Source organism: Empidonax traillii, unplaced genomic scaffold (assembly GCF_003031625.1).
Source record: "Empidonax traillii isolate 1590-97213 ecotype Southwest subspecies unplaced genomic scaffold, ASM303162v1 scaffold11:size2795301, whole genome shotgun sequence".
Classification (NCBI taxonomy): domain Eukaryota; kingdom Metazoa; phylum Chordata; class Aves; order Passeriformes; family Tyrannidae; genus Empidonax; species Empidonax traillii.
The window spans coordinates 2,486,049-2,512,964 of NW_020955204.1; the positions used below are offsets into that span (position 1 = coordinate 2,486,049).

The 26,916-nt window shown below is 40.1% G+C and overlaps 1 protein-coding gene across 1 annotated transcript in view; it reads left to right on the forward strand.

Annotated features, from left to right (window-relative positions):
• Nucleotides 1-19,511: 19,511 nt before the first annotated feature.
• The window catches only part of LOC114059399 (carbohydrate sulfotransferase 9-like), a 30,470-nt gene continuing 23,065 nt past the window's right edge, over nucleotides 19,512-26,916 (forward strand). Inside the window, exon 1 of the mRNA XM_027887811.1 lies at nucleotides 19,512-19,672. The gene's annotated coding sequence lies outside the window, so the exon portion shown is untranslated. The remainder of the gene's footprint in view (nucleotides 19,673-26,916) is intronic.

The following is a 26,916-nucleotide window of genomic DNA, read 5'->3' on the forward strand; positions in this document are numbered from 1 at the left end:
CATGAATAACATGATGTAGCTTACTCAGCTTTGAGCAGGAGGGTGGACTGGAGACCTCCCTGAGCTCCTCTCTGATCCGAATAATCCTGTGATTCTATAAGTAATTTCATATTTCTTTCTCCAGTTTTTGTCTGCCTTCCCTGCAAGTACTGCCCCCTCCCAATCCCCATTCCAACATGCAGACTACATGTAGCACATAGAATTTGTCTCACAGACGTAGTGGCTTATGATGGGCATTTCCCAACACACGCATCCTTTCTGAGACTCCCTGGTTGTAGACACCTGTAGAATTCCTGCGAGGGTTGTCTGTGAAACAAAGTTGTCCCTGCAGATTAACCACTGAGCAGGCTGGAAGACTGAGCCTTTTACAAGGTAGAGTGAAGATCTGTTTTAAGAAAAATTACAGAGTTACCTGAGTTGCCAAACAGGACTTGGCTATTTGCAAATGAGGATTTTAGGCTATTGATTTAGTTGTGGTTTGGCTTCTCTATACAGTCCATGCATTAGTTTCCTAATTTTTATTGTTTAATTGAATTGAAAATGTTAAGAACAGTTCTGCTACCATAGCCCAATGCTGATGTGGACAGTGACTCTCTTTGGGAAAAACCTGGAATTTAGCAACTGGTTCTTCCTAAATTCTGCATTCTGCATTCCAGTAGTCTGTGGGTTATAAAGCATATTTTAGTAGAGCAAATAATTTATCTGTGTGTTATTAAATTGGGTAGGTCAATTGGGAAATTAGTGGTTACTCATACAAATGCTTGCAGGCAACATTCCTGACTTAACTGCATGTGCATAAATTACTGTGGATTCTGCACAAATTTGTTTGGTTTTAGTATAATTTTGCTATATGAGAACTATGTTTTTTGAGTACTATTCTGGAGAAATTATAGTAGGTCAGTGCTGAAACCCATGATTATAGCAAAGGAGAAAGGGAAGAAAGCCACTGGAAAAAAAAAACTTGATGTAAGTCTCAGGTTGATTTCCTAAATCTCACATTAATTCTCAAGTAAAAATTTTACATTTTCTCCAGTCTTCCTGGGGCAGGTTTTTGTTTGTTATTAAACATCTGTCACTTTTTTCTGCAGAAAATACAAGGGTGGATAGGGTAATAAATCACACTGTAGATGAGTAACTTTGTCAATTTGTTAAAGACCATTTTAGACAAGATTCATAAATACAGTTAATTGCTAAATGAGCACTGGAATGGAAGCAAAGAATACAGGTTACTTTCTGGCAGGAGTATATATGTACAATGACCAAAATACATCAAGTCTTTGGGTGGTTTGGATTTATGTCTCAGTGGTTGGAGGAAGGGGCAGCAGAGTAGAAAATTAGAGGTTGAGAGTGATCTGCCTTTGTGAATGGCATGAATAAGATCACTATGGCTTGTTTCACTGCACCTGCTTCAGAAAAGAAATTCAAAGTATCTCCACTTGAGAGTGAGGAGGAAGAAATCTCAATGGCTATAAAATACGGCACTAAATTAAACAGATAAAATTTTATCTGATATTTGTGATAATTATGACTTTGATCTTTATGAAAGCACCATTCTTCAGTCATTTGTTTGCTCTCCTTCATGACTGTGGACAAATGTAAAATTGCCTCATACACCACCTGGTGCACAAAAGTAATTGCCTTGAGTGCAACAATGTAAATGGTGTCTACTTCAACTCTTCTCTGTAATTCTTCCTGGTGGTGTTACTGCCAACAGGTAACTTGCTTCCATTATTTTTCAAGATTCAAGTGTTGCATAAAAGCTCAGCTTCTAAAACTAGATGTGTGGCACTCAGTTTTTAGGCCCTTGACTGGAAGCAGTGGTGGAAGACTACAAGCTGATGCACAGAAGCAGTCTGAACACCAGTGACTTGGCAGCTGATGATGCATGGCCGTTTTCTGAGGTGGCAGTTCTAGTGAAGCCTTTGCTGCTTACCCTACAAGGTATTTCTCATCTTATTCAAGCAACAATTGACTTTTTGTGCTGATTGATGGTATGGCAATTAGAAAAAAAACTGTTGCTTATATCCCAAATATGCTTTAGAGGGTTACAATGAAAAATTACAGCTTTTCCCAAGAATGGCTCTTATACAGTGTTTTTTTCTGGCTGCAGGTAGCACAAACACAAGCTCAACAGATGGTTTATTATTGTAGGCTTCCTTGATTTGGGTAAAAAAACCTGATCTACCTGAATGGAAAAAGCAGATCATATACAACATAGACACATAAAAGGAAAAAGACAAATTTTTTTTTCATGCTTTCCTCTTGAAGACTTACCAGTTGTGAAAAACTGAGAGGAGTGATTCTTCCTATAATGAAGCTCTCCCCTTGCAAGTGTCTTGATGGACTAAGGAGGCAAACTGGTTTTCCACTATTAAGGTAAACTCGAACATTTGAATAAATGGCCTTGTCATCTGAAAAGGGCTAGGTGAATTTCGAACACAAAGCAGTCACTTTCAATTTTGAATCAAGATTAGTTGATTATTAATTTGATTGTTAATTTTATTTCCTTTGCAAACTTCCACGATATTTTCCAAATGATCAAAGACAAGAAGTTGAAGATAGCAAAGTATGATGGCAAAAACTGAATTTAAATGTAAGCTGAGTACCATTTTATCACTCCGTAAAATTCTCTTCTAGCTCCTGGTAAAGGATCTGCTATGAAGTTTGGCAATTTAGCTTAGCAACCAAAGTCTTGAAGTGGGAATGAACTATTGTAACAGCGGGGGTTATAAAATCTTTAACAAAAACTTTCACTGTAAGCTAAAATCCCTTTCCTGCTTAGAAATGAAGAGTTTTTAATTTTACAGCATTAATGTTACAGAATGTACTCTTGGGTTTTCTGTATCTGTTCCTTGCTTGTTTCAGCTTGTACAATCTGTTCACAACTGCTAGTACTCTTGCAGAGGCAGAGTACAGAGAAAAAAAACTGTGTTTATAAATTGCATCTTGAAACATTTTAGGGTTGAAAGCCCAGAAGCCTGAAAAAATACAATCCCAAATATTATATTATGGCCTATTTAGCCAGTGTTACTGTGAATGGGAAGATTCTGTGGGAGGCAGTGAAACTGGATAGAGTCCTCATGAGGAATATTTTTACTCCCAGGTGACCTGAATTGCAAAGTCTCAGGGCAGGACTGTTCTGTGGTTTGTTTTGTGGATTGATTTGTGTTGTTTACTGAAAGCTGGTGTGGAGGTCTTTGTAGACTGCCACGCACTAAAATTTTGACTGCTCAGCAGAGGCAGCCTGGGTAGTTCCTCTGGTCTTTCTTCAGGAAGTGATGCATAATAGAATCCACTGTAATCTATCATGAAGTGAGTCATCACCTACGACACGTTTGTTGATGCCTGGTTAATAGCAATAACCATTAGTTATTACTATAAAACTAGAGAGCATTTAAATTCTGAAGGCTGCTTATTGCCACTTTGTTTTTCTCTGTTTCTGCTCATGAACTTCCACCTTGAACAAATTCTTCATTTTATCACACCTTGCATATTTATATGGTATAATAATTCCCTTTACTGCAGTCCCTTTTCAAAGGGAATAGTGATGCTAACTTAACCTTGGAGGTAGCAACTAAGCTGCATTCATTCCTAAAAGATTTTATGATAAGCCACTTGTTGGACTGTCTTTACATATAGTATGTCTCAGCTAACACTGTTCTTCAAAGTCCTTGGGTATTTTTGACCTGACTTCTTGAGGACGGTAGCAGCTGGCCACAGCAAAACAGTAGATGTTTTTTCAAATGTTAAAATAGGGCTGAATTGATGAGGGAGTTGGAAAGAAATACAACAAATGTGATCTGAACCCAGCTTTGAAAGGAGAGGCTGAGTGGGCTGTCATGGAGCAAATGGTCCGGGCTGCAGGAAATTATTTCAAAGTCTTGATCTAAATATGGGCTTTCTCAAAACACACAGAAACCAGGAAGGAGACACAGCAATGTTGTTACTTGAACAACCTTTCTGAGTGTTGCTTGACTAACCTTTCTGAGTGTGGGGGCTCAGAGAAGACAAGGTCTGGGGTGCTGGTACAAGGTGAGGGCTTCTAAAATTCCTGGGACTGTGGTGCCTGGGGAGCAAAGAGAATGAAAGGCAGTGCCTCAAAGGCTGACCTCTTCAGACCTGGGAACTGTGCTTTTGAAGCAGGACCTGGCTCCACTTATGGCCCCTTGACTTGCTTTTTCAGTCCCTTGAGCTCAGGAGAGCAAGGAGGCAATGTTGCTACTGAGCATGCTGAAAAACTCCCACAGCTCAGCAGTGTCTCATAAGCACCTTCTCCAAATGCCTTCACTGACTCTTTGACACAAGCTTATAGTAACAGCTGTACTTGATAGATTCTGGGAAAAATGTGCCGAGGTTTCTTTATGAAACAATATACATATGTATTTCTATTCTTAATTTATTACCTTGACTTAAAAGTAATCCTGTGGAAAAAACAACTGGGTGTTGTAGAAAATTATTCAGTATTAAAAAGAACTGTTTTGTCAAGTTCAGGGAGGCAAAGCACTGTTCTGCCATGGCAGGGAGCTATGGTGTAAGCATCCACTTGGGCAAGTACATAAAAACATGCTGCTTTTTGCAAGTAGACTGAACCACAGAATTTGACCAATCTCATTTTAATGAATCAGCAGTCAGGCTATTGTTACAATTCTGGGTACTCTTTTAGCTGTAACACTGAACAAGCATAGCAAAAGCTGAGTTTCCTGAGGCGTTTCTCTTGGTGTGGGAGGACTAATTCTGCAGTCTTTGGATGCAAGTGAAATTGTTTGCTTTGCTTGCCTGGTTGTGGAAGGAGCTACTGGCTCGCTGTCTGAATGGGCTGAGATGATGCTCCAGCTTACATCTGATAAAATGTTTGCATGTTCTTTTTTGTCTCACTGATCCCAGACTTTATATTCAGACATGAACAAAGCCAAGACAAAATGTGATTTGCTCAAATAGGTGGAACTTGCACTATCAAGAAAAAAGAGGAGCACTTATTTGTAATGGTAGAACACCTATGGTAAAATTTCTTGTTCTGGGTAATAGCAGACCATGAGTCTACAGAGATAACTTAGAATGAGATGTGAGCACTGAATTTAGTTTCCAAGAATTAAACACAGACACTCTTGAAGCTGGTAATCAGGCTGGAGAGACAAGGGGTTTGCAGAACAGCCTCCTTTTGGTCTTGAAATTGATTTGGGATTCATTTAAAACAGAAGAAAACTTACAAGGATCTCTCTGAAAAAGTAAAGATTTCCTCGTGGGACAGACAAATAGCAATAATAAGTTTTACTTTATTATTTATCTGACCAGGCTTTAAAGGATTGATCTATCTCTTCTGTCAAAGGACTGAAAGTTTCACAATAAAATTGTGTGGTGAGGGAGAAGTAAATTAGATTTTTTAACAGGTTCCCAACAGGACAGACTTATAAATCCTGCAAACCTGTCCAGTGAAGAAACAAAGATGCTGGGTAGGGAACAACTTCCATGAGAAAGCAGTTAGACTGTCAGAAGTCGTGCCAGGGAATACTCCTGCTTCTTCAGAGGGAAAAGCAGCATTCCTCTTGTAGGTGGGGAAGGGCTTAAATCCCATCTGCCAGGCTGAGTCTAATCAGATATCCCTTTGGGCCATTATCCTGTCTCAAACTATAGCCAATGTGGGCTGATTAGGTCAATGGCATAAGAGATAGGGCACTTTCCCTTTGATAGTATCTTAACATCCACAGCTCAGGAACATACTGAGCCAGAGGTTGTTTTGAAACTATTGTTATGCTCAGTAACCACCAGCAGACCTAGCCCCTTTCTGTTTGTTCACAAACTCTTTTGGAACCAAGAGAAGACTAAAGTGGCAGAAAACACTACATTTGCTACAACCAATAGAAGCTGAGAGACGTGGAGAGGAGTCTCTGAGATTCACTGGTCAAGAGACCATTGGAGGAGGAACAAGGGTCAAGGAGAAACTATGATGGTCTTCAACACGTGAAAAATTTGCAGAGGAATTGTGCAGTGTGGGTGTGATTGTACACTTTAAAGTGGCTGACTTGTTGTTAAAGACCTGATTCTTTTATTTTTCCCAAACCATGAATAGGTGAAGAGGAGCTAAGAGTAGTACTGGAGGAAATAGTACGTTTGTGGTGAGCAGATATCAGTGACACTTTTCAAAGCCTCCACTTTTTATTGGATCAAGACAGAGTGCAACATGAGAAGTTGGTAGTGGGAGCAGGGCACCTTCTAAGCTGCTGGCATGTGCTCCCTGCTGAGGTGCAAGCAGAACCAATACAGGGTTTTTGCTGGTGTGGAGCAAAAAGCATCATTCCTTTGGCAAGTAGCTGTGTTCTCAATCTCCTCTGTTACCAGGATTCATCTGGCTGAGCTGTGCTGTCCTGAGAAAAGGTTGAGAGAAACTGCTATAATGTCTGTCAGATGCTGTACCCATGACTTTGCCATCTTTTTTAATTCAATGACAAGATAATGCTGTTTGGGACTTGTCAACCCAAAAAGACTTTAGGACAACATATGATCCTCTCACTTTTTTGATCCTTTTCTGGGATATACTTTTCTAATTACAGCAAACATTGGCTATATGCCTTCATTTTTATGGCTCTCTGCTTTTTATCCCCACCCTACTAATTATCTTTAATTTTTAATGAACTACTGACTCCTGCCTCTAATCTCTATGGCCAACTTAAAACATCTTTCAGACAAGCTCCTTCATGCTTTCTACCATGCTGCATCTCAGGTTTTGGAGGTACTTTAGTAAACACTCTCAAGGGTCTCAATTCATCTTTGTTTCCTCTACAGGGCCGCAGTTGCCCACTCTGTCACCTCCAGCCACACATCCTTTCTTTTCTGTTCATGTCCCAACCTGTCAGGCTCAGCCTTCTCCTCCAGCTCAGTCCTGGGCAGTGGACCATGTCCAGAAGGAGAGAGCAGCAGAGATTTTTTTTTTTTCCATTATGGTATTAAGGATTCAAAATCCAGCTGCCCGTGCAGCACCAGGTCCTGCAGTCTTATTTCAAGCTGCAAGTCAAGATTTTCCAATAGGCTGTTAAAAGGGAAATCATGTTCCAGTCTGGGACAGAGGTACAGACTCGTTGCCTTTTGGTTTTTCATCCTACCAGTTGGCAAGCATTGCTATTTTGATAACACTTCAGTTTGTTAATACTTGGTACAGCTTTCCTTTCCTTTGCTTTAGTCTTCTGTCTAAAGATAAGGTCAGGAGAAGAGGCTAGTTGCAGAAGAGAAGGTAACAGAGCAAATAAAGCAGAGACCAGTCTTGAGAACAGATGCGGGGAGAAAAGCAGAAAACTTAATCCTCTGTGACAAACCGTAGTAATTAAAGCAGAGAGGAAAAAAGCAGTGGAGCCACTGGCACAGCCTATACATAAAGGGCTAAAAGCTAAAAGAAAGCAGATTTTCCAGCTCAAGTTCAGACTGTTCAGTAGAAGCTCGTGTCCCACTGTAACATTCTCTATTATATCAGGGGCAAATACAGGGCCTTGTCCCAAGATGCCAGACATGCCTCAGGCATGTTCTGTGGAGTTTAAGGGATGCATCTCAGAGGAGAGAATAAGGAATTGCTGTTTCCCATCACTGACAACTTTAAGCAGCTCAGTTCTGTGCAAATGCAGCAGGATAAGAAAATCATAAAATAATGTGGGTTGGAAAAGACCTCTAAGATGGAGTCAAACTGTTAACCCACCATTGCCAAGTTCCACCACTAAACCATGTCTCTATTTGCCACATCCATGTTTTTTGAACACTTCCAGGGATGGTGATTTTACATTTCTCTGGGTATCCTGTTCCAGTGCTTGACCACCCTTTCAGTGAAGAAATTTTTACTGATATCCTGATCTCCCCTGGCACAACTTGAGGCTGTTTCCCCTTGTCCTAGCACTTGTTACCTGAGAGGAGAGACCGACTCCCACCTTGCTACAACCATCTTACAACTGATTGCAGAGAGTTATAAGGTCCTCTGAGCCTCTTTTTCTCCAGGCTAAACACCCTCAGCCGCTCCTCATAGGACTTAATTTCTAGACACCTCATCAACTCTGTTGCCTTTCTCTGGACATGCTCCAGCACCTCAATGTCCTTCTTGTAGTAGGGAGTCCAAAACTGAACACAGGGTTCAAGGTGCAGCCCCACCATGCCAAATACAGGGGGACAATCACTGCATTAGTCCTGCTGGCTACAATAATGCTGATAACAAGCCAAGATACCATTGGCCTTCTTGGCCACCTGAGCACACAGTTGGCTCATATTGAACCAGCTGTCAAACAGCACCCCTAGGTCCTTTTCCGCTGGGCAGCTTTCCAGCCTCTTCCCCCAGCCTGAAGAACTGCATGGGGTTGTTGTGACCCGAGTGGAGGACATAACACTTCACCTTGTTGAACTGTATACAATTGGCCTCAGCCCATAGATTGAGCCTGTCCAGATCTCTCTGCAGAGCCTTCAGCAGATCAACATTCCCACCCAGCTTGGTGTTGTCTGAAAACTGACTGAGGGGGCAATTGATCCCCTCATTCAGTTCATCAATAAAGGTATTAAAGAGGACTGGCCTCCTGAAATGTTTATGATTGCTATTTTTTAATTTAACTATTCTTTTAATGTGTTTGAAAAGGAAACTCAGCTACAAGTCTAAAAAGAGTTCCATTTGAGAAGTTTATATCCATATACTGGATTTTCAGAATATTTCTTTCCTCATCTTCCATAAAGATAGTAATTGAATTGCATTCCACATCTTTTCTCCTTCCACAAATCCTTTCTTCAAACCTGAGGTTTTTGTAAGGATGTTTGAAAACCCAATTTTATGATGAAAAATGGGATCAATAAATCACTATGGGTTTTTTGGTAGTTCTTTTACAGCTTTTTAATAAACTTGTTCTCTCTCCATGTGACGTATTTTTCCACTTTAAAACTAAGTGCAGCCCACATTCTCTTTTCTTCTTAGGAGTAAATAAGTACAGAAATAAACTGGTTAAAATGTTCTTCTTTTTCCAAAATCTCGGAATGTTTTTAAAGGGGGTACAAGAAAGTATAATCTCTAGATCTTACTGGCATAGGAACTGGTAGTCTAGAGCAGGTGCGTTCATTTTTCAAATACCACTCGAAGAGGTAATGACATACAATTTCGAAGATACTGATCTCTTGTCTGCTAGTGTCAATCCAGTTTGGAGCAAACAAATATTTCCAACATATCTAACATTCTACCATCACAAACAAGTCCATAGAGCAACTCTTGTAAAAAGTGTCAGATCAGTATCACGGGAGGGGCACGATGATTTGATCCCTTTACTCTGTTCAATACTTGAGAATTTTTACTGAGGTATTTATCATATGAATCAACAAAGCAAATTTCTTATGTGAGTGTGTTTTATGTGACTCCATATATGAGTTATTTGATTGCTCTTATGATTCCAGTACTTCCTTGCATTAATCATAAGGCTTGAATGAAAATTTTTGTCTCAAAACATTTCCTCCTTTTTGTTTGTGCCCACTTCCAGCATCCTGAATAGGCATCTTTGTGTGGACAGAGGGCACTGTCCAATGCAATAATGAAACTTACCTGTGACATTCTGTGGCCTTGGAAGACAGTGCTGTCCATTCAAATTCCAGGTGCTATTTTTCAGAAGTGCTTTAACATTTCCATTAACATTATGAAATAGTTACATTGTTATGATTAGGGCTCAGAGATTACTCCTATTGTGAAGAAAAGCAGTTCATTGCCTGCTGTATCTCCAGACTTTATAGGGTGGTAGTTTGGAAGGACTCATACCAACAGGACTTGTAATTTACTAATTTTTTTACTGTTTTATTACACCAAAGCCAAGACTTCCCTAGATTAGCTAGTCAGCACTTGTCTTCAGTCAGCTGTTAGAGTTCTTGTATAATCACAGAGTCATAGAATGGTTGAGGCTGGAAGAGATGTCCAACCCCCCTGCTCAAGTGGTGTCACAGACAACGTCAAGACAATGTCTGAGTGTCTTTTGAATACCTACAGGGATGGAGACACTACAACTTCTCTTTTGCTACCTCTTCCAGTGCTCAGTAAAGCAGTATTTCCTGATGTTCACAGGGAACATCCTATAAGTTTCAGTTTGTGCCCATTGCCTCTTCTTTTTTCAGGGGACACTACTGACAAGAGCCTGGCTCCATCTTCTTTACACTGTCCTTTCAGAGATCAGTGCATCTCATACGCACTGAGGAGATCCTTCCTGATTCTTCTCTTCTCCAAGCTGAGCGCTCCCAACTCTTAGTCTTTCCTCATAAGGGAGATGCCTTAGTCCTTTAATCATCTTAATGACCTTTAATGGACACTCTCCGGTATGTCCATCTCTCTCTTGCAGTTAGGAGCTCAGAACTGAACACAGTACTCCAGGGGTAGCTGAGTAGAGAGGAATGATCACCTCCCTCAACCTGCTGGCAACAATCCTCCTAAGGCAGCCCAGGCCAATGTTAACTTATACTTTTCCACAGAGGCACATTTCTGCCTCATGTTTGCCATGATGTCCATCAGGACTCACAGGTCGTTTTCTGCAAAGCTGCTTTTCAGCTGGTTCGCTCCCAGAATGTCATGGTAACTGTGTTATTACTTCCCAGATGCAGGACTTGGTGCTTCTCTTTGTTGAGTTGCAAGAGGTTCCTATTGACTCATTTCTCCAGCCTGCAGAATAGCAGGTTCCTTGAATAGCAAGACAACCATCTATCTACTGTATCAGCCACTTCTAATAGTGATGTGGCAAGGGTACACTCTGCTCCATCGTCCAGATCGTTAATGGAGCTGTTGATCAGTACTGGACCCAATATTGACACCTTGGATAAACTGCTAATTACTGGCCCTCCAATTAGATGATCACCACCCTCTGGGCTTGCCATTCTGTCAGCTTTCATGTCACCTCACTATCTGCTCATCCAGTCCACAATTCATCACCTATGAGGATCCTATGGGAGACAACGTCAAAGGGCTTCCTGAAGTCAAAGTAGATGATATCCACCACTCTGCTATCATCTACCAAGCCTGGCCTTTCATTGTAGAAGGTTATCAGGACAGTCAAGCATGACTTGCCCTTGGTGAAGCCATAGCGAATGCTTCCAATAATCTCCTTGTCCTTCATGTGCCTGGAAATGGTTTCCAGGATTGGTTGTGTTGTGCTATCCCTTTCCTGGGGATCAAGGTGATGCTGACCAGCCTGTAGTTCTCTAGCTCTTCCTTCTTCCCCTTTTGGATTACAGGAATGGTGTTTGCTGCCCTCCACTTCTCAAGCACTTCTCCCCAAGCACGACGGTTGTTCAGAGACAATAGAGCGGCCTCACACTGACATCAGTCAGGTCATTAGCACCTGTAGGTGTGTCCCATCAGGGTCCATGGACTAACATATGTTCAGTTTCCTTAAGTATCCTCTAACCCAATCCTCTTTCACCAAGGGTATATCTTGCTCCAGACTTTCCCTCTACCCTGTGGGGCTTGGGATTTCAGACGCTGGTCTTTCCGGAAAAGACTGGGGTGAAAAAAGCATTCAGTATCTCAGCCTTTTTCATGTCCTGTGTCACCAGAGCCTTATTCAGCAGCAGGCCCGCATTTTCCTTGTTCTTTCTTTTGCCACTTTTTGCCCTGAACTACTTCATTATCCATGCTGGCCTCCTGGCACAGACTTCCTGCTCTTTGGAATAGAATTCTCTTGAGCTTAGAAAAGATGATCCTTGAATATCAATCAGCTTTCGTGGGCTCCTTCTCCTTCAGGACCTTATTCCATAGGACTCATTAAAGCAGATCCCTGAAGATGCCAAGTTCTGCTTTTGTGAATTGCAGGACTGTAATCCTACTTTTTGCTCCATTCCTTCCACTCAGGATCCTGAGGTCCATCATCTCACAGTCACTGCAGCCAAGTCTACCTTTGATGTTTACATTCCCAGTGACTAATGACTGTGAGTATGAAGTCTACCAGAGCACCTGTCTTTGTTGGTTCCACTGTCACTTTGGTCAGTAATTTATCATCGATGTTCTCTAAGAACAGATATCTCCTGGATTGCTTGTGCCCTGCTGTGATATTCCTCCAGCATTTATCAGGGTGGTTGAATTCCCCCAAGAGGACAAGGGGCTGGGAATGTCAAGTTACATATATTTGTTGGCAGAGTCCTCATCCACTTGTTCTTCCTAGTCAGGTGGCCTGTTGGAGACATATCATCCATACTGGTCAGTTCTACAGTCCTTGCCCATAGGCTTTCAGTTGGCTCATCATCCATCCCCAGGCAAAGCTCTGTGCACTCAAGCTGTTCAGTAAAAAAGGGCAACTCCTCCTCGTCTTCCCAGCCTGTCCTTCCTAAGAGCTTGCATCCCTTGCATCCCTTGCTCTTCTTATGCATTCCATTTGGTAATGAGGGTTTAAAGAAGCACAGCAGCCGTGATAGCCATTCCACCATGTCTCTGTGATCCCAAAAAGATCATAGCCTTGTGACATTAGGCAGGTCTCAAACTCCTCATGTTTATTCCCTATGCTGCATCCATGAGTGTCCGAGTACTTCGTAGGGGCACACTGTCATGCAGGTGGGTTTTCCCTATAGGCATTCCTTGCTTACATACAATTGCTTGTAAGCAATTAAGGTGACCTTGTTTTACCCCATTTTGCTGATTCTGTGTTCCCTTTCATTCACATTATCACGGGCCTTTTGCTTGTAAATGTGTCCATCATGCCCTTGCAGGGCTATTGGTAACTCTCATCTTTCCCTGCCATAATTCACATAATTTTCTGCTTCGTTTAGATTAGTTCTGCAGAATTGCTTGTGCCTCCTGGGAAAACATAAACAAAACCAGACCAACCTTACTTTAAGAATATATGATAGGGACAGAAAATTCTAATCTGTCCTCAAATATTTATCTCACTGGAGTTGTTGTTTCTTTTCATGCTCTATTGGAAAAACTACACAATGTGTGCATTGGGGCTGAGTAAAGGTAGCTCAGAGGAATTTTATCTTTGAAAAAAACAAATGCTACAGAAGTCTCTTCCAAAAACCTGAACGACACAATAAGCTTTCAGAGAAGAGAAATGGTTCACTATGTTCACGTGTTTATTCGTATTTCTCAGTAAACTCAAGGGTCATGCAGTTCTCAAGTCAAACAACGGTATACTACAATGAGTGTTTCATCATATCTTTCCCTCTCTCTCTCCAAGCTTCAACATGCTTTCAACTTCACTTCACGACCTAAGTGAAGACATGAAATGCATTAGGCTTAGGACTGAGTATTTCTGACACACAGAATGTGACTTTCACAGAAAACTGAGGAATGAAGAAAACTATGACTGTCCTCTACGGAAATCTGTCCTTTCAGATTCAAAAAAGTCTGTGGTTCAGGCTTGTGATAATAGATTTTAACCAGTGCATTTGGTGCAGAAAGAAGGAAAACAGTAAAACAGAAAGATTTAAATTTCACTCAGGAGCAGCTGAAATCTCAACATTATGTTGTGACAACCTGATTTGTTAATGTTATGATCTGCAATAGCTTAGCCTCTGTTTACTTTGGACAAACATGGTGCTGATGACAGTGATCAGCTTACAACCCTGCAGGGGAAAGTGTCTCTCCAGGGAGCACATACTGTGCTCACGTGGTTGCTTCATAGCGGTGCTGCCAGGCCCTCCTGCCTGCCCTGCTGAGAGGAAGCCTCAGGGAAAGAGGCAGAGAGGCACGTAGGTGCCCAGCGGGAAGCTGATGGGGCTTTATTAAGGGCTCTTCTGCATTCTAAGCCACAAACTCTGACTTTATTCTAGCTGCCACAGAAGAGGAACCTGCCACCAGGAGCATCATCTTCACTAGCAGCCAGACACAGGCAATTGTGCCAGAAGCAGGGTAGGAAAAAGAGAGTGTCAAGAAGCTGCACAAGAGCTTGTGTACAAGTAGAGGAAACCAAAACCCCTGAGTGTCTGAAACTCTACAGGAGTGTGGCAGGCAAATTGAAGGTGCCTATGTACAAGTTCTGTTTAACCCTGAATACCATGTGAAAGGAAAGTAAGCAACTGTTAAAAAAGAAGTTTCAGAGGCTGGATATCTGTCAAAAACACAAGGTAAGTTAAATTAATCAGGTGCCTAAGAAAACAGAATTGCCAGAAAGAAATAAATACAGGTAAAGTCCTTACATAAAAAAAGGTGTAAAAAGACACTGGGGAGAGGCTATCTGATACAAGGCCTTCTTGTAACAATATGCTATCCCCAACTGACGAACATATGGTTAGAATTACCCAATTTATGCTTAGCAAACAACAACCAAACAGCAGCAGGCTGCAAAATAAAACCAATAAATTTTCAGATGTTGGAAGGGGAAAAGCCTATGCTGTTCTGGATGATATTAAATAAACACTGAAAACAACAACAATGAATGAAGTTTGAAAGATCCAAGGAGGAGTCTTCACAAGGCAGTCAGCACTTGCTAACAGGGAGCAGTATGTGGGGCTGCACAAGGAGGTACCAGAGGCTGAAGTGATTCCCAGCGTTTCTAGGGACAGTACAATTGACATGAGTAAAACTATTTCACAAAGCCCAAACACAAGGACTGAAAGTGCTTACCAAGAAACTTACTGAATGTATTTTATGCAACACAAAATAATTATTTTGAAAACATTAAAGGGAGAGCTGTGTCAAGAGACTGGAACATCTACTTATTGGCTGAAGTATTTATCAGGCAGTGAGGTATTAAGTTAATATGCATTAAGAAAAAATGTATTCTTATTAAGCATGACTCAAAATATACTGCACAGAAATAATTTCCCAGGCATAGGTAATCTAGCTATAAAGATAAAATAAAATCTTGGAAATAAATAGCCTACAATTGTTTTAGAAAAGAAAACATTTATTCCGTGCTTGTAGACGTGCCAGAGCTTGTTAGGAGAAAGTGTACATTATGTAGATTTATATTCACAGACACAATGGTCACTTTAGAAATATTTTAAAAGATGTGAGAAGGAAATTGCTGTAATACAAGATGTAACTGTACTGCCAAAAAACCACAACAAACCTACAAATATTTCTTTAGTGCTCCAGCAAAAATGTAGAGGGGAATTTGATAAATAGAACAGCAAAAAAAGGAAGTCTATTAAATGGCTTAATTCTGTAGTAATGATGAAAAATGAAGGTGTAAATGTTTGCATAGGTTTAGCTCCAGGGCCCAATGCAACATAAGAATAGCTAAAATTAGATACTCCTAGTCTCAAATGTAGATTTTAAAATATGTCAAAGAACAAGAAATGGGGAAAAAGAAATCAGAAATACCCAGGAAAATTTAGCAATGATAACTGCGGAAACTTAAGATTGGCAGTTGAAAATGTTTGCTTGCATGTGCTTGAACTTCTCTAACAGTTTGGATTATTGTCTCAATTCACAGATATAGTACTATTCAAGTACTAAATACATAACGTCATTTTAGAAAGAGCTATGAATAGTACCTGGTACGTTTTTGATGCTGTGCTAAATGTGAAAATTGCTTATAAATAGTACCCAATTTGATTACTCTAAGTTCAAATTTTTGAAGAAAGAATACTACTGTACCCATTTTCTATTGAGTGTAGACTATCCACAATCCAATATTCCCATAGGAAAAAAAAAAAGTACAGACATTTTAAGACTAGAGAGTTAAGGCAGAACTCTCAATTGATATAGCTAAAAATATTTGAAACTAGGTAATTTTCAATAAAAAGCTGAAAACTAGACTTCTTTACAGTGTAATTAGTAGTATAAAAAATTGTGAATATTGTAATCTGTTACTTGCACAAGCAAAAATAAAACTGAAAATGTTCTTGAAAAAAAGCAGACTCGACAGCGGCAAACAAGTTGGAAAATACTGGAGGCTTTTCTAAATTTTCATCAGGTTCCTACAAAAGTGTTATTGAACCTGATTAGGTATATAAAAGCAACAGTGAATATTTGAATTCTTACACACAAGGGGGAAGGGGGGAAAAAGGGAAGTAGAACTTTTTAATTAAAACACAGGACAAGCTATTAAAATCTGACATCTTTTAGGGACAGGAGTGAGCCAATCATTATAGAAAGCAAATGCCAGGAGCTGTTTTGGAAAGTCATTAAATGACATTTGAAAATGCCTTGTGTAATCTTTTTCCTTATGGAAGAGGGAATTATAAAGATAATTGTTACTTTTTGAAACTGGCATTATCAACCCAGACCAACTGTTGATGAGAGACAGTGCGAGATATACCAGATTTCTGTCAATTCTTCATCCTTTGCTAAGCTCCCTTTTCCCTCCACCACAGTCATTTAACTCTATGTTAAAAATACACCCTTCTTACGAGTTTTTGATTCAAAGTTGTAGGGGTTAACAGCAGGTTTGTTAGCTCCCTGGAAGAGGAGATTGACTTAGGAAACTTTCGAGTGTGGCCTTGAAGATAAGTAAGTTTTACACACAGGCTAATTGGGGAGCGAGGGCAGACTGTGAGTCCGTAGATTCGGTGTGTGAGAATCGCAGCCTTGGCCTTGGACATCTACAGGTGTCTCACGATTGCTGCCAAGTGTATCAGTAAGGATGAATGGCCAATTAGGATGTTGTTGCTTGCTTGCTACTTGCTTGCTGCTTTTTGAAAATGATATAAAAGGAGCTGGGATTTAATAAAGAGGAGACCTTTTCTTATGTTGCCCTGAATCAGCCTTCTTGTGTGCATTTTACTGGACCATCACGACTTAACGGCAACACAGAGTTCAGAAGTTTTGGGGTGATAGCTTAAAGAGTGCCATGTTTTATACAGGAAATAAAATAGGAAGACCATAGTTTAAATTAGACTGTATTAGTCTAACTGGTGAATTAATAGTAGCAGCTTGGTGTATGCGTTATTTCTGGCTGAGTTACTCTCTCCTTTTTCTGCAGAATAGTGGGACTGAGGAACTGAACAAACAAGGACGAAAAATAAAGATTTTAAACTTGAATTCCGAACTGAACATTTCAGAGGGTTAACTGAAGGTCTATTAGAAGCTGAATGTAAAGAAAATATGCAGCTATGGCACAGCAATATGATTATTTCCATTCATTGTTTATCTTACTTTCTCTGGCAAATGAGATTAAAGCTACAACAGCAGATATGGCATTTTGTGGGGAAGGTTTCTTTTCAAAAATAATTAACTCCATGCACACAAGAGAACAAGGACTCTGAGGCATTTCATGGGAAACCAAAGCCCTATAAGCCTCCTCAATGCAATCACTGCCGCAGCACCAGAAGGACGGGGCAATTGTGCATGTGCAGGCTGCTGCAGCCACAGAGAGTTCACCATAACCAGAGCTTAGATAGAACAAGTGGTTCATCTCCAATACAAGTATGGGGACCTGTGGAGAAAATAGTCCATGAATTATTTTCAGCCATAGATTTAAGGAAACTGTGGCTCCCAGAGGTGAGTGGGATCCTGCTGACTCGGAGGACCAACCAGCACAATCAAAGGACTGAGTTTAAGGAACTCCACTAAAAATGTTCTTCACAAAGTGCAGCCAACAAATGAAACAAATGCAAAACAAGAATTGAATAAATGAAATATTGAAGTATAAAAAACAGAAAGAGAAGAGCCTTAACATAGACATTTTGTGAGACTGTCAGGTGGCCCATGCCCACAGCTCACTGTAAGCACTGATGTCAGCTTTAGGCTTCCTCCATACTAGCATTGCTGACTTCAGGGACACCAGTGGATCCAGATCAACCTCAGCTGAAGCCTCTCCCCAGCCAAGGGCTCACTGTGAGCCCAGCCCAGCTTCTGCCTGCCCTGGCAGGTGCTGGCCTAGTGCTCAGCTGTGCCTGTGGGACACCTTGCTCTGGACCAGTGCCCTGGCATGGCCTGTCCCCATGGCCATAAATGGAGCCCCGTTGGTTGGCTTTTTGGTCAGTCCTGCCCCAGCACCAGGAGCCTGGTCCTGTCAGTCAGACCGAGCTGTCACTTCTGTCATCAGGACAGGCCCTGCCGCCCTGGGGATCCCTCTGTACCCATCTCTGCAGGAGCAGCTGCCATGCTGCTCTCCACCTGGGGAAGCAGGAGCTTCTCCATGCAATCTTCTTCACTCAAGGAGTGTTGCCCTGAGGAAGGGTCATGGATTGAATTTCCAGTCATTTTAGTGCAAAGCTGTGCTATGACAAGTAAGTAAGGAGGTGAGTAGTACATCTAATGTTGTGGAGGACAAACGAAAGAAGCAAGAGGAATACAAGAAATGGCGCGCGATATATGAAAAATACTAAAAGGACTCTTACCTAATAACACAGACGTTTGCAGGCAGTTTAAGCCTGATTCGTAAATGAATAGAATGTTCTGTAGTCGTTTGACTAATGTTTATAATGTTTACTGTTAATGCATGCTTTTTAATGTTTGTACCCCAGTTATATTTGTTATATTATATTTGGACATGTATGAACATGTTAGTCCCCGCATGAATTTTCTCCTCCCTGATTGGTCAAGGTTTCCCTCTCCCTCATTGGCCAGGATTTGCCGCAGTGTGGGCGGTCCTGCCACTTCCCTCCTTCCATGTTATTGGCTCCTAGCTAAGTTATGCGTGTTGCTGAATCCCCATTGGTTGTTTAGTCCCATGCTCCTCCCAGTTTCCAGATCCTTCCACCCCAAACCCTATATAAGGGTTAGCTCTCCCCTCAGTTGGGGACAGTGCCCTTTACTCTGTACTGTCATGTTTCTCTGTGTTAATAAACACCTACGACAGAGCAAGAACCCCTTGTGCTGTTGTCGCCTCTCCTTTCACCGGGCTGCTGCATAATGTGACTCTGTTTCTAAGCCAGCCAGGTCACACCTCTGCCTCGTGGTTGTGTATTGTGCAACCTGAAATCCCCAGCTCCCTCCTGCTGTCACTTCTGCCTGTGGAAGGTAAAATGCTAAAGTCTGTGGTGGTAACGTGTCTGCCTTTTAACTCCCTCCCCCCCTTAGCTCTCTTCTGGCCTAGCTGATTTCTAAATGTAGTACATATACTGTATTTTAAAGATGTAGATTTTTTTCCTACTTCCTTTTCAAATAATGGGGAGTGGTGGTACCCAAGACTACCGGCAGACTGCTTTACCTGAAATTCTTCCATTCCTTCTGTTAACAAGAAGGTTCTTGTTTTCTTCCCCAAAGAGTATCCAATATCCCCTACATTAATCAAGGAAGCTTTAAATCTAACACTTTAGGGTCTGCAAAAAAACCCTCTGTCCTTGGCCAGACTGTACCAGAAGATAAAAGATCAGGTTATTTATAGAAAACCATGGTGAAATGCCTGTCTCAGTAATCAGCAAAAAGAAGGCCTAATTGGAATATAAAAACTGCTTTTCTCATTCACTCTCCTGAAAATGTAGTGCAGAGTTCTACATGATCAGAAAAACACACAGTAGTCACCATCCATTAGTCAGTTCTGACCCATTTTTGTCCAGCAGTTCAAATTATTTATTTATAGTACAAAACTTTTTTTTAATGAGGTATCTGTTTTCTTAATTACAGATAATTTGGGATTTTATGGAATAGCTAGAGAAGGAGAAACCAAACAACTACAAGCTTCTGAACATGTATCACATTCAGAAGAGCAAGATGCCTGAAATTTTCACTTTTTAGCTCCAGGCAGATACCAGAGTTAAGAGTCATGTAGGAGGAAGAAAAACTGGCAGAAGATCTAAATATCAAAATTGCCTAGTTCTGTGAGTGAAGACATCAGTCCTGCATTCCTGAATACAAAAAGTCTCTCAGGTAACTTTCCACAGCTAACATCTTTTCAATAGGCACTTCCAGTGTTTTACTACTTCAGGATTTTCTCTGGAGTGTGGAGGGTTATGTTTAGGGCAGACTTTATCATCTCACTGTTTCTGTATATTTCATCTGCCTACCCAAATCAATATTCAGCCAAATCCCTGCAAAGAGAGTCTGAAAGTAGTTTGATCATTCTGTGGGCCTCAGTTTTCTACTTTGTTTAGTGAAATTTAAAACTTATCAGACACATGAAATGATAAGCAATAGTAAGGATTGCCTCTACCTGTCATCTACATGTAAATTCTGTGGTTTAATGATAATTTCAACAGATCTTCGAGACCTATAATACATTTTTGCCAGCTGTGGGCAAAAGCCCAGCCTATTCTCTTTTATTATGAGATACTCAACTATTGGTGTTGGAAGATAGCTTTAAATAAAACCATAAACTTTCTTCCCCAGTTTGTCTGACAGTTGCTTATGTGTTAGACTACACAGTGCTTGCACACTTTTTCCAGTTTTTTGCAAGGACTGGAGTCCTCTGTATGGCAGAGAAAAATACTTCTTTTGTGAAACTTTTGGTGACAAGAAGAGGAAATGTTCTCTGCATTTATTTGAAAGGAATCTTACATATTTTAGCTGCCCTAAAATTTGTTTGCTCCAAGGGCAGCTTTGAGATGATAGTGCTATATATATTATCTTGCCTTTTCCTTAAAGTTGGCCTGCCCAGAGCCCTCTCCATTTCTCCTCAGAAAGCTCCCTCTTCACACCATTGCCAACATCTATGGGGAACACTGACTGTGGACAGCTGGCATAGCGCTTCACGAAATACCCACTTTCTTCCCACACACAGGAGTCACTCTCTGTATCTCCAGTGGGGATGTGGCAGTGCCTATAGCAAAACCAAACTCCCTGTAAGTCATCTTGATTAGCCTCCTGGCATCCAGTCCTTGGAGGCGCAGTGTATGGTCCAAAGCAGTCTCTCTATTAGACTGTAGCTGACTTAGGTGGCCGTGCTGTGAGACAATGGCTCATTCTTCCCAGAATCAGGCAAAGGACTGATGAGGAAGGGTCACCTTAACCACAAACTTCAGCTGCAGAGTAGTCAAGGGCACTCCTAAGGGATAGGCTCAACTGTTGCAGCAGACTGTTGCAAAGGATGGCCCGGGCTGCTTAGCACTAGGCAGCAGAAAGGGTTTGCTTGTGTGGTGCTGACTGTGCTGACAGTCCTGAACTGTTAGTGTACATTTTCAGTGCTGTTGAAGCACTGTTTAACATTATAAAACCATATCACTCTTGGCAGGATGTAGTTAAGACAAATAACTTCATAAAATTTTTTTTTCAAGTTATTAAAAATCCAAGTTGTAAATGTGTAGTGGAATCTGAAAATAGGTTGCACAATGGCTATATTGTATATGACTTACTGAGATACCATCAGAAATCTGGCTGTAAATTTACTCTTACTCAAAGCAGAAGAAAGGAGTCAAGACACACTGTATGAAAACCCATCAACATAGCTGGCTGTAAGTGCTGGCACTGCACAGTGTAAATACAAATTTGTTTAACCCATCAGTTTGTTCTCAGCTGTACAGCAAAAGTTTATCGAAAGGATCCCAAGAGAGTCAGATATACAGATATCCTCTTGCCCCTGAAATGGACATAATGGCTGTGCTGATGTTAAGAAAATTAAATGGGCTTTCTGAGAAGGTATCTCTAGAAAAAATCTGTCCTCTCATATGGGGATAGGTGGAGATGGTCAGGAGTAAAGGCCTGTATTTCTGTTATCAGAGACTGTACAGGTGCACTACTTTGCTGGTGTATTAGTTGTCAGAAAGACTTCATTAGATTGGGTTCTGAACAACCTGACTTAGTTGAAGATATCCTTGCTTACGGCAGGAAGGTTGGACTTGATGACCTTTAAAGATCCCTTCCAACTCAAACCTGAAGCTGAAATTTGTGGTTAAGGTGGCCCTTCCTCGTCAGTCCTTTGCCTGATTCTGGAAACAATGAACCACTGTGTCACAGCATGGCTGCCTAAGTCAGCTACAGTCTAATAGAGAGACTGCTTTGGACCATACACACATGGTTCATTAGGCACAATTCCTTCCTGAACTTGTGTGAGTCTAGTGAGTATGCACTGATCCCTTCTTGATGGGATAGCTTATTTTGAGTGCCAGCAAAAACTTCCTGTTAGCAGTTTTGAAACCCTCTAAGTGACAACCTTCTCTTTGATTTAACCTCCAAGCCCACTATCTTATTTTCACAGCTAACACTTCTGGCAGTGAAACATCACCTGTGACTCTTCATGAAGCTTTAGCTCTTAATTTGGAGCAATTGTTTGGGTGCAAACTTTATTATGAAACAGGGAAGAAAATAGTTATTGTTTAACACTGCTTATCTTAATACACCTTGTTCACGTCAGATTTGTGTTAAATGATCCACATTGCTCTGGGATTTTGTCAAAGCAATCATAAACACACAGCTAGTGGAAATGGTCATTCATTCTGTATTGCAAAAGACACAAAAGCTGAACAAAGGATTATTTTTTTCAAGTGTCTTCAACCCCTGTTGTTTTTCAGACTAGAGAGTAGAAATAAATGTGTTCAGAACAGTGTCCAAGGGCTTTTGTTTTCTTACCATTACTACATCTCAATGAAACATTCCCAGTGAATGAACACAAACACTGACAAGCTGTAGTAGTACCCTCCTATGGTATCTTCTAACTTGCTGTGCTTCAGTTTTTTAAGACTTGACAAGTCTCTGGGTGATATGATTTGGTAGTAGTGATTGTTCTTGGAGTAGTGGGTTGAACCAGGTGACTTTCAGAAGACCCTTCTGGTCATCTCTTCATGCTTTTTTTCTTTTTTTTTTAAATTATGTAGTCTTTGACTAATTAGCTATCAGCACAAAGACAGCATTTGAACTGAGAATGAAGTTTTTGAAGCAGAGAATATTGCAAGTAAATATTCCAAGTAAAGCATACAGACTATCAGGGAACTTTGGCCTCTGTTTAGGAAAATAAAAAGAAAAAACTGGATGCAGTTGATGTAATGAGGAAACTTCTTTTTAAAAAGAATGAGCTATTTTTGTGGGTAGATAAAAAATTATGGTCTGAAGGCTGGGATCCAAGGACTGCTCACCCACATTCTTCTATCATTACTAAATAAGTAAAAGAAGGGAACAAAAGATTGCACTAACTTCTGACAACCCCATTCTTGATTTCTGTCAGAGCTAATAGAACACTGTCAGAAGCTTTCTAAAATTATTATACTGACTGGTGCCAGCATTATTTTAATTATTGCTGTTGAGCCACAGGTGATTGAACTTTAAGAATTGAACTGCATCCATACCTTTCTTTACGAACTCTCCCTTTGCTTTGGAAAGCAGAAAGTTTCAGAGTGGCCTGATCCTTTTGAACTAGAGAAACTACATTATTCATTATTGTAACTTCATCACAATGGACTCAGACTAAACATTCTGTGGAGTCTGAGCAGGTGGATGCTAGGCAGTTACAGAACATCTATCCTTTTTTTCCTGTGTATTCATAACTTTCATGTCCCAAATCTTCTGTCCAGTTGATAAATGCGTTTTCTTCACCTATTGCATAATGCACACCTGGTGGTATATCCACATCTGTGGAGGTATGTGACAAGATAATCATCTTAGTGTGCGAAGAGGTGATCTTTGACAAAATCATGACACCTGACTTGATTGAGAAATGCCCATAAAACTGGAAAAAACTGAAGATTTCCTGTTTCTGAGAGCTTAATGTGTATGCTTTATGCTTTTGGAAGCACTCTTCTAGCAGTTTTTTATGTTAGGAAGAAAGTCCTTGTTCTTGTTTGTCCCTGGCCGCTGATGTGCACACTGTGTGGTGTTCACCGTCAAGCATGAAAAAGCAGCAGTCCTAGTGTGTGTGCATGGACTTCTCACAGCAGAACAGAATTTTGGACCCTGTTGTAGGTTACCATAACAGAATAAATCTTCTTTGTGAGGGGAGGTAATGATGGTTCTCCAGAGGCAGCTGCTGTACTGCAGCTACATGGCTGCATGGGCTGGGGCTGAGAACAGCACAAAGAAACCTCTTTCTACCTCAAGTAAGAGAAAACCAGAGCTGACCTCTGATGCAGAGGATTGCATCTCATTAATTCTGATCCTAGTTAGGGGAAGCATTGAGAACCAAGAAAACCATATTGTGAAAGTCACAGAAAAGTAGGGAAGGGAAATATGCGGATCAGCCATGAAAATCCCAGATGGCACAGAAGCTGCAGACTGCTTGGACAGTCTTTTGCTGGAGTTTACCAACATTATCACTATAATTTTATTTTTAATATCTACCTGAAGTTCCTTACTGTAGTACAGACACATTATTTCTCATTCCTTCCAAATACAAGAGATTATTTCCTTTTCTTTGCAAAAGTGCCTTTTACTTACCTGAAGACTATTATGTTTCATATCAGTGTTCTCTTCTTTAAACCTAATAACTTCAGCTTTTGCATTTCATTATCAAAAGTCATAGTTTTTGGATGTCTAATCATTTTCACCTCTCTCCTGAGCTCTATTTCATGGTGTTTTTCCTGAAGCACTGTGTCCAAAATTGAACTAAACATAGGAGAATCTCAGCAAATCCTGCCTTTATTTTTGTTTGGAAAATGGCTTTCTGTTTTTAGAACTTTTCTTAATTTTCAGCCCCAACAAGGATAAGGAACTTGTTATTTCAAACATTGCAGTCCAGGAATAAATTACCAGGTTGTCATTATTGTAATGAGAACCCTTCAGTGTATATCCTAATAATGTAACACTAGAATCTCCTCTCAGTGCTGGTTGGTTTGTGTTGCAGTTGCCAAACAAAACTGTTCTGCAGCTGAACATGGCTCCCTTGACCCATCTAGACAGAGGAAATTGCGTCTAGAAAAAACCAGAACTATAACATCCAACATTCCCCAATATCAGTGGGATTTTTCCAGAGAAAGTATCATAGAATTTGTAGGTATTAGACTCATTTCCAGAATGAAGGCCCACAGACTGAACTCATCCAGGAAAAAAAAAAAAAAGAGGAAAAAACTGCTTCTTAGATTGACCAACTCTGAAATTTAATCAAACTTTCTTGTTTTATCATCCTCTTAGTGGAAATTTCCAGAAATTACTGAGTAATATGAACAGTTCAGCAGAACAGTGACTTTTCCTGGGCATGCAACATGGCACTTGTAATCAAGGGAAACTAAACAGAGCTCCATGTGGATGTGAATGTCTTTCATGTACACCAGAAAGATCTGTGAAGGAAACAGGAAAATATTTGTGCCAAAGATGACCAACTCCTTAGGGGAATCGTAGACCGTTGTGTATTCTTTCACTACTTCAATGAATAGTCTTGAGAAACATGACAAAAGAATCCACAGAGTGAAATACATTAATGTGAAACATACCTTAATTTTCAACTAAGCTACCTTTCAACTATACTACATTTTGAACAAAGGTAAAGTATTAAATATTGCAAGACTACTCTGACAAAGTTTAAATGGCCTCTGCAAACATTGGTGGATTTTGGAGAATTTAATAAGTAATCTGTGTGTTCCTACCTAACTCAGGAGCCAGCAGTCAGAAGACTCTTGACTGTGAAAATAATACACAGGCTCATTAATTACCCAGAGTGGTCTTTGAACTGAGAACCTGTAGGGAAACCTTTCCATATTGCATTACTAGTTCCCTGAGATAATTGCATCTCTGATTTCTTATGTTTTATTTAGCTTATTTTTTCAGTTTGAAATTATTGACTACTAAATCTCAGAATTTAGACAGTAGAATAAAAACAGTAAAGATGTCTCTGCAGAAAGTCTTTCTTGTATTAGCAGGACATTCCCAGTGTCCTGTCCGCAAGAGAAAGAGTAAAAAAATAAAAAATAGGTGCAATTTTTCATTTAGAAATGTCAAAGTATAACTGAACTGTATGAAAAACAATTGGAGCACTCATACATACACATAAATATGTACATGTAGTTAAAAATTGACAGAAATTATATAGGGGCCAATTTCTTTCTCCCTAATTGCAAGTAGACATGGAAATTTCTTAATCCTTGAAACAAAGTTATAATATAAAACAAATGTTTTACTGAATAACCCAATGTGGAGGCTTAAAGTTCTTATCATTATAGAAAAATGTATAAAACATGGATTTGACAAAGTTGGCTTAACCTATAAAGATTTAGTCAAGATCTTCTTGGAACTTGTAATTCTTGGTCTTTTCTCTGAAACAAACTGTAATGTAAGAGTGAGCTTACCTGATACTTTCTGCTACATGTTTGGCACTGTTTCTTGCTCTACCTGTTAGTTGGCTACTCTTAAATGTATGACTTCTTTCAGGAATGAGGTTTTGGATACATAACTTAAACTCAGAAACATTCCTCTAATGCAATGGCATTACAAATATACTAGAGAAGCCTTAAATATAATATTGTTATTTAACTAAAAAAAGCTTATTAAATGGGTGCTGGAAAGTATATATTGAGAACTGTGTACATGATCATGGTATAAATATCCATAAATGCAGAAACAGAAATTAGATGTGAATTTCTGATATTCAGGGGAAACTTTTGTTCAGGATATAGTTTCACTAGGCTTGCTATATCCAGACTTCAACAAGATGCTTATACATCTACATGCAAATTAGCACATACAGTTTATGTATAGGCAAGCAAGCAAAACATTTCACAAAAGTTCTTTTGAAAATCTGTGACCTTCACTGTATCCACGGATTACTGATGTTATTTTAGCCTCTGCTAGAACACAGCAAAGGAGAAAATAGGCTACAGAGATCGCAATTGCATCATATGCAGTGTATTAATTCTGCCACAGAAATAAAACACTAGTTAAGAGATTTTTAGCAACACCTGCCAAAGCTGGAGTCTTTGGTGCTGCTCATCTGTTAGTACTTGAATATATGCGATACTTTAGGATCTTCAGATCTACGCTGTTGTGCCCCTCTCCTGGGACTTTAAAGAAAAATGCCTTTTGTTCCACTTTGGAAACATATTACTATGTTTTAGCCTACATGAAAGAAGACTAAATCCAAATTCCATGTAAAGAGAAAAATCTCTAATTGGTCAAGTGCATATGCCAATTCCTTTAGCATGTGTACGCTGGGAACTTTTGATATAGAGATATTATCCCTAAGATAATTTATCACTCAGTTAATCAACATATCAAATCATTTTGAAGATCAGTAAAGCAGAAAATCAGAAATGAAAGCA